Source organism: Pezoporus occidentalis, unplaced genomic scaffold, assembly GCF_034315485.1.
Source record: "Pezoporus occidentalis ecotype Australia unplaced genomic scaffold, CSIRO_AGI_Poc_V1 ctg10, whole genome shotgun sequence".
Classification (NCBI taxonomy): domain Eukaryota; kingdom Metazoa; phylum Chordata; class Aves; order Psittaciformes; family Psittacidae; genus Pezoporus; species Pezoporus occidentalis.
The window spans coordinates 2479139-2492709 of NW_026912779.1; the positions used below are offsets into that span (position 1 = coordinate 2479139).

At 43.8% G+C, this 13571-nt stretch overlaps 1 protein-coding gene and 1 long non-coding RNA gene across 2 annotated transcripts in view; one reads left to right on the forward strand and one right to left on the reverse strand.

Annotated features, from left to right (window-relative positions):
- EFEMP1 (EGF containing fibulin extracellular matrix protein 1) overlaps positions 1–13571 on the reverse strand; it is a 378486-nt gene that overhangs the window by 253693 nt on the left and 111222 nt on the right. The gene's annotated exons all lie outside the window — the stretch shown is intronic.
- Positions 1–13571, forward strand: part of LOC134159044 (uncharacterized) — a 65390-nt gene that overhangs the window by 6634 nt on the left and 45185 nt on the right. Inside the window, exon 2 of the long non-coding RNA XR_009963012.1 lies at positions 4509–4638. This is a non-coding gene — a long non-coding RNA (uncharacterized LOC134159044). The remainder of the gene's footprint in view (positions 1–4508; positions 4639–13571) is intronic.

Genomic DNA, 13571 nt, shown 5'->3' on the forward strand with positions numbered 1-13571 from the left:
GGGACCGGTATTATTTAATATATTCATCAACGATTTAGATGAGGGAATTGAGTGTAATATCAGCAAGTTTGCTGATGACGCTAAGCTGGGAGGAGTGGCTGACACGCCAGGGCTGTGCTGCCATCCATTATATATATAATATATACGACCTGTTAGAGAGCATATAGGGGAGAGGGAGGCAGGCACAGGATGACCATGAGCCAACACTGTGCCCTTGTGGCTAAGAAGGCCTGGCATCCTGGGGTGTATTGAAGGGCGGTGGTTAGTAGGTCGAGATAGTCCTCCTTCCCCTCTACTCTGCCCTGAGACCCCCTGGAAAACTGCCCCTCTCAAGAAGGACAGGGAGCTGCTGGAGAGAGTCCAGCAAAGGGCAACCAAGATGATTAAGGGAGTGGAGCATCTCCCTTATGAGGAAAGACTGAGGGAGCTGGGTCTCTATAGTTTGGAGAAGAGGAGTGAGGGGCCCTGGGTCTATAAATATATGATGGAGCCAGGCTCTACTCAGTGGCAAACAATGATAGGACAAGGGGTAATGGGTGCAAACTGGAACACAAGAGGTTCCCTTAAACTTACTTCTTTTGTGTGGAACAGGCTGCCCAGGGAGAGGAGACATTCAAAGCCCGCTGGACACATTCCTGTGTAACATTATCTAGGTGTTCCTGCTCCGGCAGGGGGAGATGATCTTTTGAGGTCTAGCATACTGTGATACTGTGATACTGTGATATATAAAGGCAGGCACGGAGGGCACGGTGCCTGCCCTGTGTTGCGGGCATAGCCTCCTCCTCCCTCCCCAAACTGCCCTCTCCCCTTCTCCCCCTCAGCTGAGTGAGTCTGAAGTGAGCCCTGGGTTTGAATTTGGCGGTTTCCCCTTATTTTGTGTCCCAGAGGGAAAAGGCTTTCCTTGGGTGAGATGGTGTCTACATAAATAACTTACTGTGCGTGTGTGCAGCTGGTGCCGAAGACCGAGGAGAACTTCTTAAGTGCACGTTATAAAAGAATGCCTTTTCAGTCAGATTCGCTGTAGTTTAGCTCTTTGCCTTTTTCAGAAACTATGTGAACAGCAAAATCCATGAATCGGAGGGATTGCGAGAGGGGAGGATACTTAGGCTGATCATCCTGTGCTCTTCGTTTGGATGGGGAGGGATTATTAGGCAGACTGTTGGGATTTTTTCCTAGGAGTGATAAAATATATTCCCTAAAAGGTCTCCGACTGAGCTGCCTTTAACCACATGTGTAATTCCCATTTCACACGTTATTAGGCTCTGAATTCTGGTGGCCTGAACAGGAGGAGCTAAAAGGCCGTAAACTAAGGGCTGGTGTTAGAAGTGAGCCATATAATCCATGCAGAATAGCTCTATGGCTTGGTGTCTTCAGATGTGCCCTGTGAGTTTCCATTCTTTACAGGGAAATAAAGGTGACCAAAGGGCAGGAGAAATGTAACTGCAGTGCTGGAGGCTCAGCTGAACTGGAACTGCCCACAGAACCTGGGGTTTATTCTGTATTTGGCTACCCGAGAGATCCATCCAGTGTTTGTGCCCATGACCAAAGGCAGTGCTGGTTTAGCTGGGCAGACACTCCCTTAGAAAACAGGACCCGGTTCTGTTCACGCTTCTGTTGCTGCTTTACAGACACAATCCTGTTATCTGGGATTTCATGGGCATAGATGACTGTAAAATTATCTCAGTGATGCATTTTCTATTCTCCTTTTGGTGTGTCTGTCGTGATTTGCTAAGGGGTAAGTAAATTACATGGAAACTGTCAAATTTAGTCATTAAAAAGGTTTAAAACTCGATTTCACCTTGCAAGATTTTTCTTGTGGGGAAAACACCTGAAGCTCGTTTTGCCTTGAAGCCACATTTACTACAGTTGGTGGAAACGACCTGTCCATCACTGGTGATCGTTGGTAGGTCCCCATCCTTAGCAGCTGCTGGGACTGGCCTGAGGCTTGGGAAGGGAACCAGTGATTGTAAACCTGAAACCGTGGTAGCAATGATAATGTGTGTTGAAAGGAGGTGACAAAGCTGTTCCAAGAGAAGATAAATGCGCTAGGTAGGCTCCTGAACTAATGCCATTTGATGTACCTCAGCTGTAAGCGGAGTTTTCCCCTGTGTCTCTCCTAGGAAAATTTGGTCTGTAAACAGTAGAAATCTAATTGTTGTGATCAAAAGCAGTTGTGCTTTGCAGGTGCTCTTGCTCATAAATGACAATAGTAGAGCTTAGTAGAACAATTAGGTATTTATCAAAGGGATATGGCTATGGTACTTGACAAACTGTACAATTTTAGTTGAATTACAACAAAATACAGCTATGTTGTAACAAAAAAGTCTGTGGTGGAGTGCAGTGGTGTACACTTTGCAATTAAAAATCAGGTTAAAGGAGTTGAAAAAGAGGCTTTCCTCATTTTGAAGGTTAGATTTTCAAAGGGCTTCAGGGAATTTACAGGATCTATCAGATATCTCCCATTTCTGTTTCCTCCAGTGTAACTAATTAATGCAGCTCAGAACAGCTCAGTGAGGGAGTGGAGGCAGAACACGGGTAGTTTTATATGACAGAGGGAATGGTTTTACAGTTACCAGTCTGGGCAAGGTGTTCTTCTGCTCATGAGACCTTAATTTCTGATTGGCCTGTGATTCACTGCATGCTTTGCTGAAGCTTCCTGCTAGTTGGTTCTATGATTCTGCCAGACTTAAGTGTGCTGTCTTTAAGTGTGTGCCTTGAAGGATAAACCTGTGAACCTGCTCCAAGGTGGTGCTTTGTAAACTGATAGTAGAGAGAGGCAAGTCTGCACGGGTTTTACTCCAGGTTTGTGGAGCCTGGTGCTAAAATGCACACTTAGTTTATTTGGTCTTAGCTTAGCGTTTGTCTCAGTATGTTACGTGGTGTAATTTGCTATGGTGTCATTGTGAGGTATTTGCAAGTGCCTGATGGCCTTTCCTTGGGACGCTGCTTGGCGTCTGTTTTTTGAGCTCTCCTCCTTAGGCAAGATCCCTCCAATCTGCTTCTGAATTCATTCATCGTCCTTCAAAATAATTTCTGAAAAGAAAGCCTGATCCCAGGCAGCCTTGGTAATACCATTATTAACAAGTATATGGAGACATGCTGAGAACATTGGGGCTGTTCAGCCTGGAAAAGAGAAGCTGCGTGGAGACCTCAGAGCAGCTTCCAGTGTCTGAAGGGGGCTACAAGGATGCTGGAGAGGGACTCTTCATCAGCGACTGTAGTGAGAGGACAAGGGGTGGTGGGTTCAAACTGAATTTCAGGTTAGATGTAAGGAAGAAGTTCTTTACTGTGAGGGTGCTGAGGCACTGGCACAGGTTGCCCAAAGAAGTGGTAAATGCTCCGTGCCTGACAGTGTTCAAGGCCCGGCTGGACAGAGCCTTGGGCAACATGGTCTAGGGTGAGGCGTTCCCTCCCCATGACAGGGGGTTGAAACTGGATGATCTTAAGGTCCTTTCCAACCCAAACCATGCTGTGATTTTCTGATATATATTAGAAATTCTAATAGATGCCCGGGTTTTGTTTTGTTGCGAGGTTTAAGTGTGTGCGAAATATTTATTTGCATGAAGGAATGCCTTCATCTATTTGAGAGACACATTTAGTTTGCAGGTTTTACTGCTGATTAAAGGTGTACGGCTCAGTTTGCAAAGCGCAGCACTTTATTGTGCAGACAGATTTCTCCCCTTTACCCTCTGGTCTCTCTTCCCAACTTGAGTTTTCCAGGTGTGGAATGGTCTTCACTCAGAGAAAAGAGCATCTGCGTTTTGTTGATGCTCAGAGGAGTAAAACTTTGCAGATGAGAGCTGATTTCAGACCTTCTCCTTTCCTGCCTCCATGCTGGAGTTGGTTTTGTGGGTGTGCCAAGCAAATTGACAGAGCAGAGTGGTGCTGATCTGTGGCCAGAGCACCTCTCCACTCCTTTTATCCTGTAGGAGTATCTGTTTATTTTCTGTTTGAATTTCAGGTTGTCACAGAAATACCATTTATCCTGCAGATGGTGACAAGAAAAGTGTTGTGTTTGCTTCAGCTGTAAGACAAAGGGACCACTTCCCAGCCTTTGCTGTCAGCTCAAAGCAAAACTGGGATATGGAGAGAAATAATGCACAAAGGAGAGTTCTCTGAAGGCCTTTGTCATGCCAGTTCAGTGGGTGCTGTGAAACTCCCTGTGATGTAATTGTGTAGGAGGTTTTGACCACTGTGTGCAGTGCAGCCCTCTGAACCTGAACCTCTATTTGTGTGTCCCCCTCCTGGCCATGGAGCTTGTAGCAACCAGAAAAGGTTGCTGAAATTTAGGAATGTGAATTTGTGGGGGAATTAATTGCAACTGAAGTGTAACACCTCAGAAATGGCACCTGGGAGACTTTAGCATTGGGCAGTTCACAGCTACAATATGTAGTACCAGCGTAAACCCTACCCTTCTGTGTGGTTTTTGCAGGGTCTCATTATTTACCTTGTGAGCAGGAAAGCTGCTGTAAACCTGGCCTAATTCTCTGACACCCATTCTTACACAGGAAAGCTTCCTCTGATGGAAGCCACAGTGCTGAATGGAGAGAAGTACACCCAGGAGAGGAGCACTACACCCAGGTGTTGTCACTGCTCCAGTTTGCTGGACTGTCACCTCAGCTCTTGGCAGAAGCAAAAGTGAGTAGCAGTTCTAAACGCTTGAGTAGCTTTCTATTTGCAAAAGCAGCTCCCAGCTGGGGGGGTCAGCAAGGATGCCCCTACCTGGGGCTGACAAGTGCAAGTGGAAGGTGACAAAGTTCCTCAGCAGCTGATACGCTTCAGAAATGCATATATTTTAATTTTAAAGAATGCTGATTCTTATCTGCTGGTTTGTGCAGTATATCAGTTGTTTGTATAAAGAGGTTTTTATCTACTCAAAGGCTCACTATTAATTTTATTGTGGCTGAGGGTTTAATGAATTACAGGAGATGAGAATAAAGAGGAGAGTCCAACCTTTTACCAGAACACAAAGGAATCGTGCTGATATGAAACTTTTTTTTCCCCTCGGTTATGAATGTACAGTCTTTTTCTTGATTACTAGCTGGGGGAGTGAAAATGTAGAGGTTGGTGACTCAAGGCCATAGAAATGAGTAAATACTAGTACATAAACCTATTTGCACTGAAATATTACACTCTTCCAGAAGATAAGTAACAGTGGTTTTGGTAGTGGTAGGAGAGTGATGGTTTGCTATCAGTCCTCATAGTTTATCCTGTGCAGAGCGTTGCCTGTGGACTGAGGTCACAGTAGATGCTCTCAGGCATCCTGGTGTGGCAGGAATCAAGATTTTGTTTCACACTGAACTCTGTGTATCAAGAAAGAGAAGCCAAAAAGCAGAATTGACTATTGATTTGCTGAGCCTCCATGTTAATACTGCTATAGATCTATATGGCTTAGTCCACTACAGTATCTTAAGGTCTTTAAAGAATCAATGGCACTTGCTGCAGCACTTGTGCCTGCTTGCCCCAGAGGAGCTGCTTTTGTTCTAAAATAATCTATATTTGAAGTTTGAAGAATTTTCAAGTGCCTCCTTGGGGTGGGCAGCTTGGGCAGGGCTGAGCTCAAGCAGCAGCAGTGTGCAAAGAAGGTTTAAGTTTTACTGCTCATGCTCTCTTTTTCTCTGAAGCTTGCGTCACCTGTGGTGAGTTGCAACGCACACACACCTCCTGTAACTGTTTTCAGCCTCTTGGTACCAACCTGTTCCCGTATTTGTACTGTCTTTGTTCCTTAACATGGGGGAGATGGCTGAAAGGCAGTTGGTATGGTATTCTCAGGGAGGTAATTAATCTGCATTTGCAGCATTGCCCCTTTGCAGTACCTATGGGTGAGCGTGCACTGGGGACAGCTGGATGTGATGTTGCCTTGTCTTGAATCCCAAAGGGTTAGCATTAAGCAATGTTGTCAGCATATTTGAGCTTAAACACATTACAGACTTCTAAAAGTGAGTTGGCCAAATTGATGTTACAGAGCAGGAAATAAATAACTGGGGGGTTTGCCTTGCAGTCAGTCTTGCGTGGCCATTTAGAGCTGATGATACAACCACAGGTTGTTAACCAATTTGTGCAGATGTGTTTTGAACCATGTAAAACTAACATTTAATGAAGTGAAACACAGATCAATGGTGAATTTTGTGCAGTGGCTCAGTTGTATTGATTGCAAGGTTCAAAGGCTTTCAGTATGGACCTCTTAAACCTCTATAATGTTAGGGTTGAAATGATGTTTGGCAAATGCTAACGAGGTTGAACAGGCAGTGTGGATGTGTTTGCTTCCTGCTTTCAAAGAATCTGTTGCTCTTCTGTCAGTAAGGAGGGGTGGGAACTGGTTGGTCATGCAGGAGATGCTCCTGGATCAGTTTTACTGGGTTTCAAAGAAAGGGACTTCTGTGCTGGTGCAGCTGCAAAGGCACCACTGCAGCAGTGGTGGCTGCTGAGTATAAAGGTGTTGGTGCTCTCACCCAGCACATGCATTGTGCAGCACTTGTTGCTTCCTAAAGTGATTTTGGCTGTCAGACATGTGGATGCACTTGTACAGGTGCTAACCTCAATTTGAGCATGACAGACTGAACAGGATCACCTTCCTGCAGCATGGCCTGTCCACGCTCTGTGCGTGTGGCAGTAAGGATGGCCACACAAGGTGGCCCAGCCATGGGTGCTGGAGACTGCATCTGTCACAGCAGCTGTTTGGTAAAGCAGATGAGAGGATAATTTAACTGTATTTGCCTTTGGCATGCTAAAATCTGGAACCTGGCTCCAGTCTGGGCCCCTAGTGAGAGGTCTGTAATTTGCAGCCACTCAAGGATGCCGGTGGCTTTTTCTCTGCTCTGCAGATAGGCACCATGCTCAGCCTCAGCTGAGTCATGCACCCCCTCCTGCCCAGCAGTGGAGTGGAAATGGGAAGAGGTGTTATCAGGCCAATAGAACTGCAAAAATAAAATCAATGCAGATCAACCAAAGAGTTTAAATCTTGCCTTGTAATAACTCTGCATCTGACCATCCCCCATATATATTACAATTGTTGCATCATCGAACACTGCTCACTTGCAAATCAAAATACTGTGATGCAATATAGTATGTATGAATATGTGTGCACACATAGAAAATGCCCCCCTTTGTGAATGGCTGTGTGCCTGCAGAGAAACAAACCCAACCAACTTCCATGGCAGGTATGGCAGAGCAGTGCTTTGGGCAGCGAGTGTCTAGGTGATGTGTTTGACCCTGACAGTTCATGCTGTTGTTAGCTGGCTGGATGACAGTCACAAAATTAACACCTGGGTGTAAAGGGCTCTTATTTCATAAAATAGCAGCTCCCTCTCCTGCATATATTCTGACAACAGCAATTAAAACCATAGCAGCACACCAGGGATCTGCTAAATATAGTATGGCCTGAAGTTACAGCTTATGTTTCCTGGATTTTTCTGTTGCGATTCCCCATGCCCTACCCCGTTATGGATGGAGCAGGAGAATTTAAAGGTCAGGTGAGCAAATGAGCTCAGGAAGAAGAGGGATCCCTGCCTCTGCCACTGCAGCATGGAGCCCCCCCTGGCTGGGCCAGCAGTGCTTTGGGGCATCGTAGCTCCTGTGCAAGAAGTACTACTTTCAGAAAACTCTTTAGGAAATGTATAAAGAGGGAGAGTTTTAATTCTTGAACATCTTAATTCAGGCTGACTTGTTGTCACTGCTGCAATAACACATATTTTGCTTGTGCATAGTATTATTCCTTTTACAGAGGCTGAATGAAGGAGAGAGCATTCTCTGTGTGGTATGTGAACGTTTATGGATGGTTTGGCGCTTAGTTTAATAGCTCAGGCTTTTAAAGACTTGACATCTTGTTTGTAGTACCTAAATAGATACATGCTATTTCTGGGAGCTATCGCTACTGCTGGGTTTTTGTGACAGTCTTTATACAGAGTTTCATTTTCAGCGTGGGAGAGGTCACAGCATTCCGCTAACTCAAAATACCTGACACTGACAAGAGAAAACAAATTTCATTAAATAAAAAGGGGGTCAGCAGGCTGATTATTTATAAATAGTGCTGCCAGTCAATACCTGATGCTTTATTGAGCTTAATGAAACTCCTGGTAGCCAAAGTGTGTATTTTAAGAATGCGTTTGACCTTGGGCATCTGTCCTGCTGGGGGATGCTGTCTGCTTGCCAGAGGTTCAAAATCAATAACCTCCAACACTGTCCTGTTGAGGGCTCTTGTATTTAAGGGTGATATTGTAAAATGTGACAATATTCTGCTGACAAATGGCCTGATACAGAGATCCCTGTGGGGAAGGGTGGGCAGGGTTATGTGGTGACTAAAAATGCACTTATAATGAATGAAGGGGGAAAAAAAACTGCTGGGAATGCCATTTTATCCACTTAGTGCTTGGATCTGCTGTCCTTGTGTCAACCTTTACCAACATGGTCTGTGGGTGCCTCAGTGAAATCTAGTTGTTGTATTTCACAAGTTTCATAAGGTTGTTAGGGCTGTGAAAGTCATACTCTTATTCACCTGCTTTTCATAATGTTAGCAAAGGGAAAACCCCTGTCGGCAGAAATGATTCTTGTGTGACTTGTACACAAAACCAAGTTTGTAGCCCCCAAATCAGTTCTCAAGCCTCACTCTAAGGACTGGCTGGACATTTTATGCTGTTGTCTATAAACAGGTTGAAGATGAACACTAGAGAGGGACAAGAGCTTTCTGTGCAGGAAGAACTGGAGATAAACTAGCAATGATTGCATTTATCATTATCAGTTGGAAGAGAATGTCAAGCTAGCAAAAGTGTCTTTCTAGAAAGGCTGAAGAAGCAAAAGGTTGAATTTCTTCTTAATGTTGATACTTAGTTCATGTGAGGGGCTGTACATCAGTAGACAGATGATGGGTTCATTGACATGCAAAGGGCTTTTTTTTTTTGTGCCCTAAATGTTTAAAACTCCAAACTAACCAATGTACTGTACATAGAGGAGCTTCAGTACCTGGCATCGTTTCAAGGTTGTTGGCACTACTCATGGCGTAGACTGAACATGGATTTTCCAGATTCCTGGTTTTGGAACTGGGATGCATATCAAAGTTGAGATGCTGTATAAACTTAATACAAAATGGTTTGACAAATCTGCTTAGGCCAAGCAGCTGCTTTATAACCTGTGTTTAAAAACTTACAGCCTTTCAGAAGAGCAATACCATTACTTTCTTGTAAGCATGCTTATAATGGCTCAAATGTCTATCTGTGCAAATAGACTCTTATGTCTTTAGCTTGATGCAGACTGCCAGTAGGAGAAGCAATAAATGCAAGTGTACAAATAAATGTGTAATTGCAAATCTCCAGAATAACTTATTTTTAATAACATCTTTTAAATGCTTTATGTATTGAAGGGCTCAGCAGGTCTCTTCATGATGTATAGTGTGATTAATTCAAATGAGAAAAACCAGTCATGAGGACAGGCTTTACAGCTAATGAACAGGATACATAAAATATGCTCAGCCTCACTAAGGTATTATTGTCATCTGACATTTTTGCAAACTCCCATGGAATTTATTTTGCATTAACTTCTGGCAGTGCTGATGGAGTTGGTGACTTACTGCCCCTGTCTTGAGACTGGAGCTAATTCTCTGGGCAGATTTGTAGAAGTTTCTTTTGCACAATTCTGAGTTATGCACATTATTAAGAGAATTGCATGTCGGAAAGTTTATCCCAGCAGCATAGGCAGGAGAATAGGCAGTAAATTACATTCCTGTGTCACTGTGGGTTAAGTTGTGAATCGTAAGCAAAGACGGTGGACCTTTAAGTCCCATTTTTTCCACTAATAAGTCTTAAATGTTCATTGCCTGTTTTAGCCATACAACAACAGACTGGTTTGGGTTGGAAGGGACCTTGAAGATCATCCAGTTCCACCCCCCTGCCATGAGCAGGGACACCATCCACTAGACCAGGTTGCTCCAACCTGTCCCTGAACACTGCCAGGGACAGAGTAGCCACAGCTTCTCTGGGCAACCTGTGCCAGTGCCTCATGTTACCTGTGCAATGTGTTTTTAAATGTAAATACTGGAACTTGACAAAGGGGGCTGGTTGTTCCTGACCTGAAGGAACCTTGTTGAAACACTTGTAGATGATGAATGGTAGGGCCTTCCTGATGATCAGTAGCTGCCTTCTGGTAGAGGATGGGGTGGTGTCTCCAAAAAGAAGACATTCCAGAACATTGCCTGTTTGTAGAAGTCTGGCTGCTTTGGGGTTTGGTAGTAAAATCTTCATGCATGAAGAAGAATCAAGTCTCCTTTGCTTTTTGGATGCGCTCTAAGTAAGCACATACACAACCAAAGTAAGTACATCTCTTACTTTGAGATAACACATCAGTAACTACGAATGGTTCTAGACCTGCCTGTGTATTTCCCAGGACTTGGGTATGTAATCAGAATTAGGATCCCTTCATCTGTTTCAGACACTTGATATGAATAAGTGCATTGTTGTACTGAAATAACAGACCATAAGCTATACTTAGCGTATATAAAAACCCAACTTGGTTTTCCCCAATCTGAACAATAATTGTTGCTGGGGAAATATCTTGAAGGGAGATCCCTTCAGTAAAGCCCAGGTTTTTGTCAGCGAGCTTCAACAGTGTTCACATACATACCCCTGCAGAGTACCTCCCAGTATTCTGTACCTGAAACTTGAGTAAACTTATTTAGCAGAGAGCGCTTCACTTCCCTTGCTCCATCAAAAAGCAATTGTTTTTCTTGCTCTCTAGCTTCTAAAGTCATTTTTTTACAGGAAAGATTTGCTACTCTGAAAGAAAACAGGCAGAAGACAATGGAAGAGGAGTTGCTAAAGAGATAGATGACAGACTCAGCCTTAAACCCTGCACTTGCAATTTATTTGAAGCAAACAGTCGGGGAGTGCGAAGACAGGACATCTGTTTTATATTATTCCCAAAGCAACCTGCTTATTCAGCTGCAGGCATCCCCACCTGCTCCTCTAATGAGCTCAGATCTCACAGTATTCCCTGTTCACCCCTTCGAACCTGGACAGAACTGTCTGAAACAGAGGGGCAATACCTAAAATTCAGCGTAGGGTGAACCCTCTACATGCATGCTGTTGGAATCTCTTTAACTCCCACGTTACTGGAGTTGTGATGGCTAAATCAGGCATTACTGTACACAGTCCAAATGTAGGACGTTGAATGTGAAATTAGAGCAGTCTTGGGGCTGGTGAGGAGTTTGGGCTCTGGGCTTCAAGAGAGAATTTGTAGTGTTATCATTTTCTGATGCACCACTGGTGTTTGACATTTACAATCGGCTGCTTATGCAAACCAAGGAATAGCAGCAAGAAAGAGTTTTTTTTTTTCTCCCTGTGCTTTAATTTTATAAAGCAAATATCACAAAGAAATGCTTTGCAGGTGCTTTTTAGCACAGTGAGCATAGTGCTTGGGGAATGCAGTTGAAATCCTTGGCCAAGGCTGCAGAGTCACTGTGTTTGAAAATTCATATGACTTTGGTGAAAACTCTGGACTAAGTACTCACAGCCTGCAGAGGTGTCCGCAGCAGTGGAAGAAGTGTCCAAAATGGTGCAGTCATCTGCTCAGGCAACCTGGTTTGTACTGTGCAGGACAGGAAGGGAATGCCCTTGAAACTTTGCAGAAGAAACAGATCCTAGTCCGAGCCCCTTGGTCTGAACTCCTTTGGAGACTGGTGATTGAAAAATGTGTTCAAATGTATCTGAACACTCTGAGCTGACTTCTCTTGACCTGTACAGCAGCCTAGTAAATAGGGCAGCAGCAAGGCACAAACGCTTTTTGTAGACTCCTTCTCAGGCAGGAACATTCCCAAGATTCTTTCTGTCTGTCTGTCCTTGTACTACACCATTTTTTTCTCTGTACAGAATACACATTCTCAGATGCAGATCTCACATTCAAGGAGAAGGAACTTCTGATGGTTTTCCTATGCTAAACTCTGCTATTAATTTGGCATTTGCTTTGTGTGATGGCTTTTGCCTTTTACTAGCCACTGTTTCCTGGGGTAGTGTTGACAGGAGAGGGTGCATCTGGATTCCAGGAGAGCTCAGTCCAGGATTCTTCAGATATGGGCTGACTAAGGATAATACTGATAATACAACTGAAATTCCTTTTGTTGGCACCTTCCAGTAAACATTCCCAAATAATTTAAAGAACACGATAAACTTAATATACCAGAGACTCTTATCCCTTGTTAGTATTTAATTTCTTTTTTTCAGAGGGTCAGTATCAACACTGCTTTTTGGTGCCAATGCAGTCCTGCTGTGATGGCTGCAGACCATCTTGAGTGATGGCTGGAGGCACCGGAGATGCTTAGCAGCTTTGTGTGTGCCTCTGCTCCAGCAGGAGCCCAGTGTCATGCCAGTGGCCTCTTGCCATATGCCAAAACCAAGTTGCAGTGAGACCATAAGCTGTATGATCAGTTACAATGTGAAATCTGATGGCTCTTGCAAAGAATGGATGATTATCAGAAAGCTTTTCTATAAATGCTGGGTTCAAGGAGTCTGTGGGATTCTCTGTAACAGGAAATTCTGTGTCTCTGTGTTGGACCTGACTAGATGAAACTCAGCAGCAGTAACATTATGAAGGATGTGTGAAAATGTGATCTGCAGAAAGCAACCAGAATGGCTTATAATGAAAGGGGATCTGCAGGTAGGTGTTTCAGTGAAGACCACTGTGAGAATCATCTGTTTTGTCATGGTAAAGGCATATCCTCTCTGCTGCTGTCTCCGAGGAATGGCAGATCCAGAGAACAGAGCTGTGGCTTTCTCTGTTGGAGTGAGCAGGAGCAAATAGCAGCTTTCTCCACAGGAAGAAAACCTGGCAGTGGTTTGATTGCCTGATACACAGTGCTCAGTGTGGAGCACTCGGGCTGGAGCTAACTGCAGTGTTTCCAGTTGTAAAAACCATCTCATGGTAATTAGTTTTATTGGGTTTGGCCAAATGCCAGCTAAAAGATAAAGTAATACAGAGCTATTGGCATGGTGCTTCACAGGTCCAGATATGCTCCATTTCCAATAGCTTTTGGTGTCTTTAGTGACTTGTATTACACAGCCATTACATATACTGAGTCAGTGTAGATAGCATAGTATGCAGCTAAGTGTCTTTTCCACTGCCCAGTTTTAAAATTTATGGTATTTAAGTTGATATATCAGTGGAATTAAGTATAATGGTTTTCTCTTTGTTAATGGGGAGGATATTTCCTGTTAAGGCAGTTAGGCTTGTTGGGGCAGAAAAACTACTGAGAACAGGGAATTACAAAGGTTTTAAACTCAGTTTAGCACCAACTATATATAATTATACTGAAGAAATGGCAATAACTGGAAACTATGGCATGGTAGAAAAAAATTGAATCCTCACTGGAAGAATGCCTTTGCTATTTGTAGCCAATCTCACATGCGTAGTAACTTAGTTACACATTGATTTCTGTAAATGGTACTTTAGCTCACAAGATGGCATTTAGCATATTAAATCAAGTAAAGAGGAATATTGGACAAAGGGCTGTTGGACCGTACAGGACAGTCAGGGTTCTGTTGTCACTTAGGCATTCCTGGCAGTAAGATAACTCTTTACTGGGACCATGA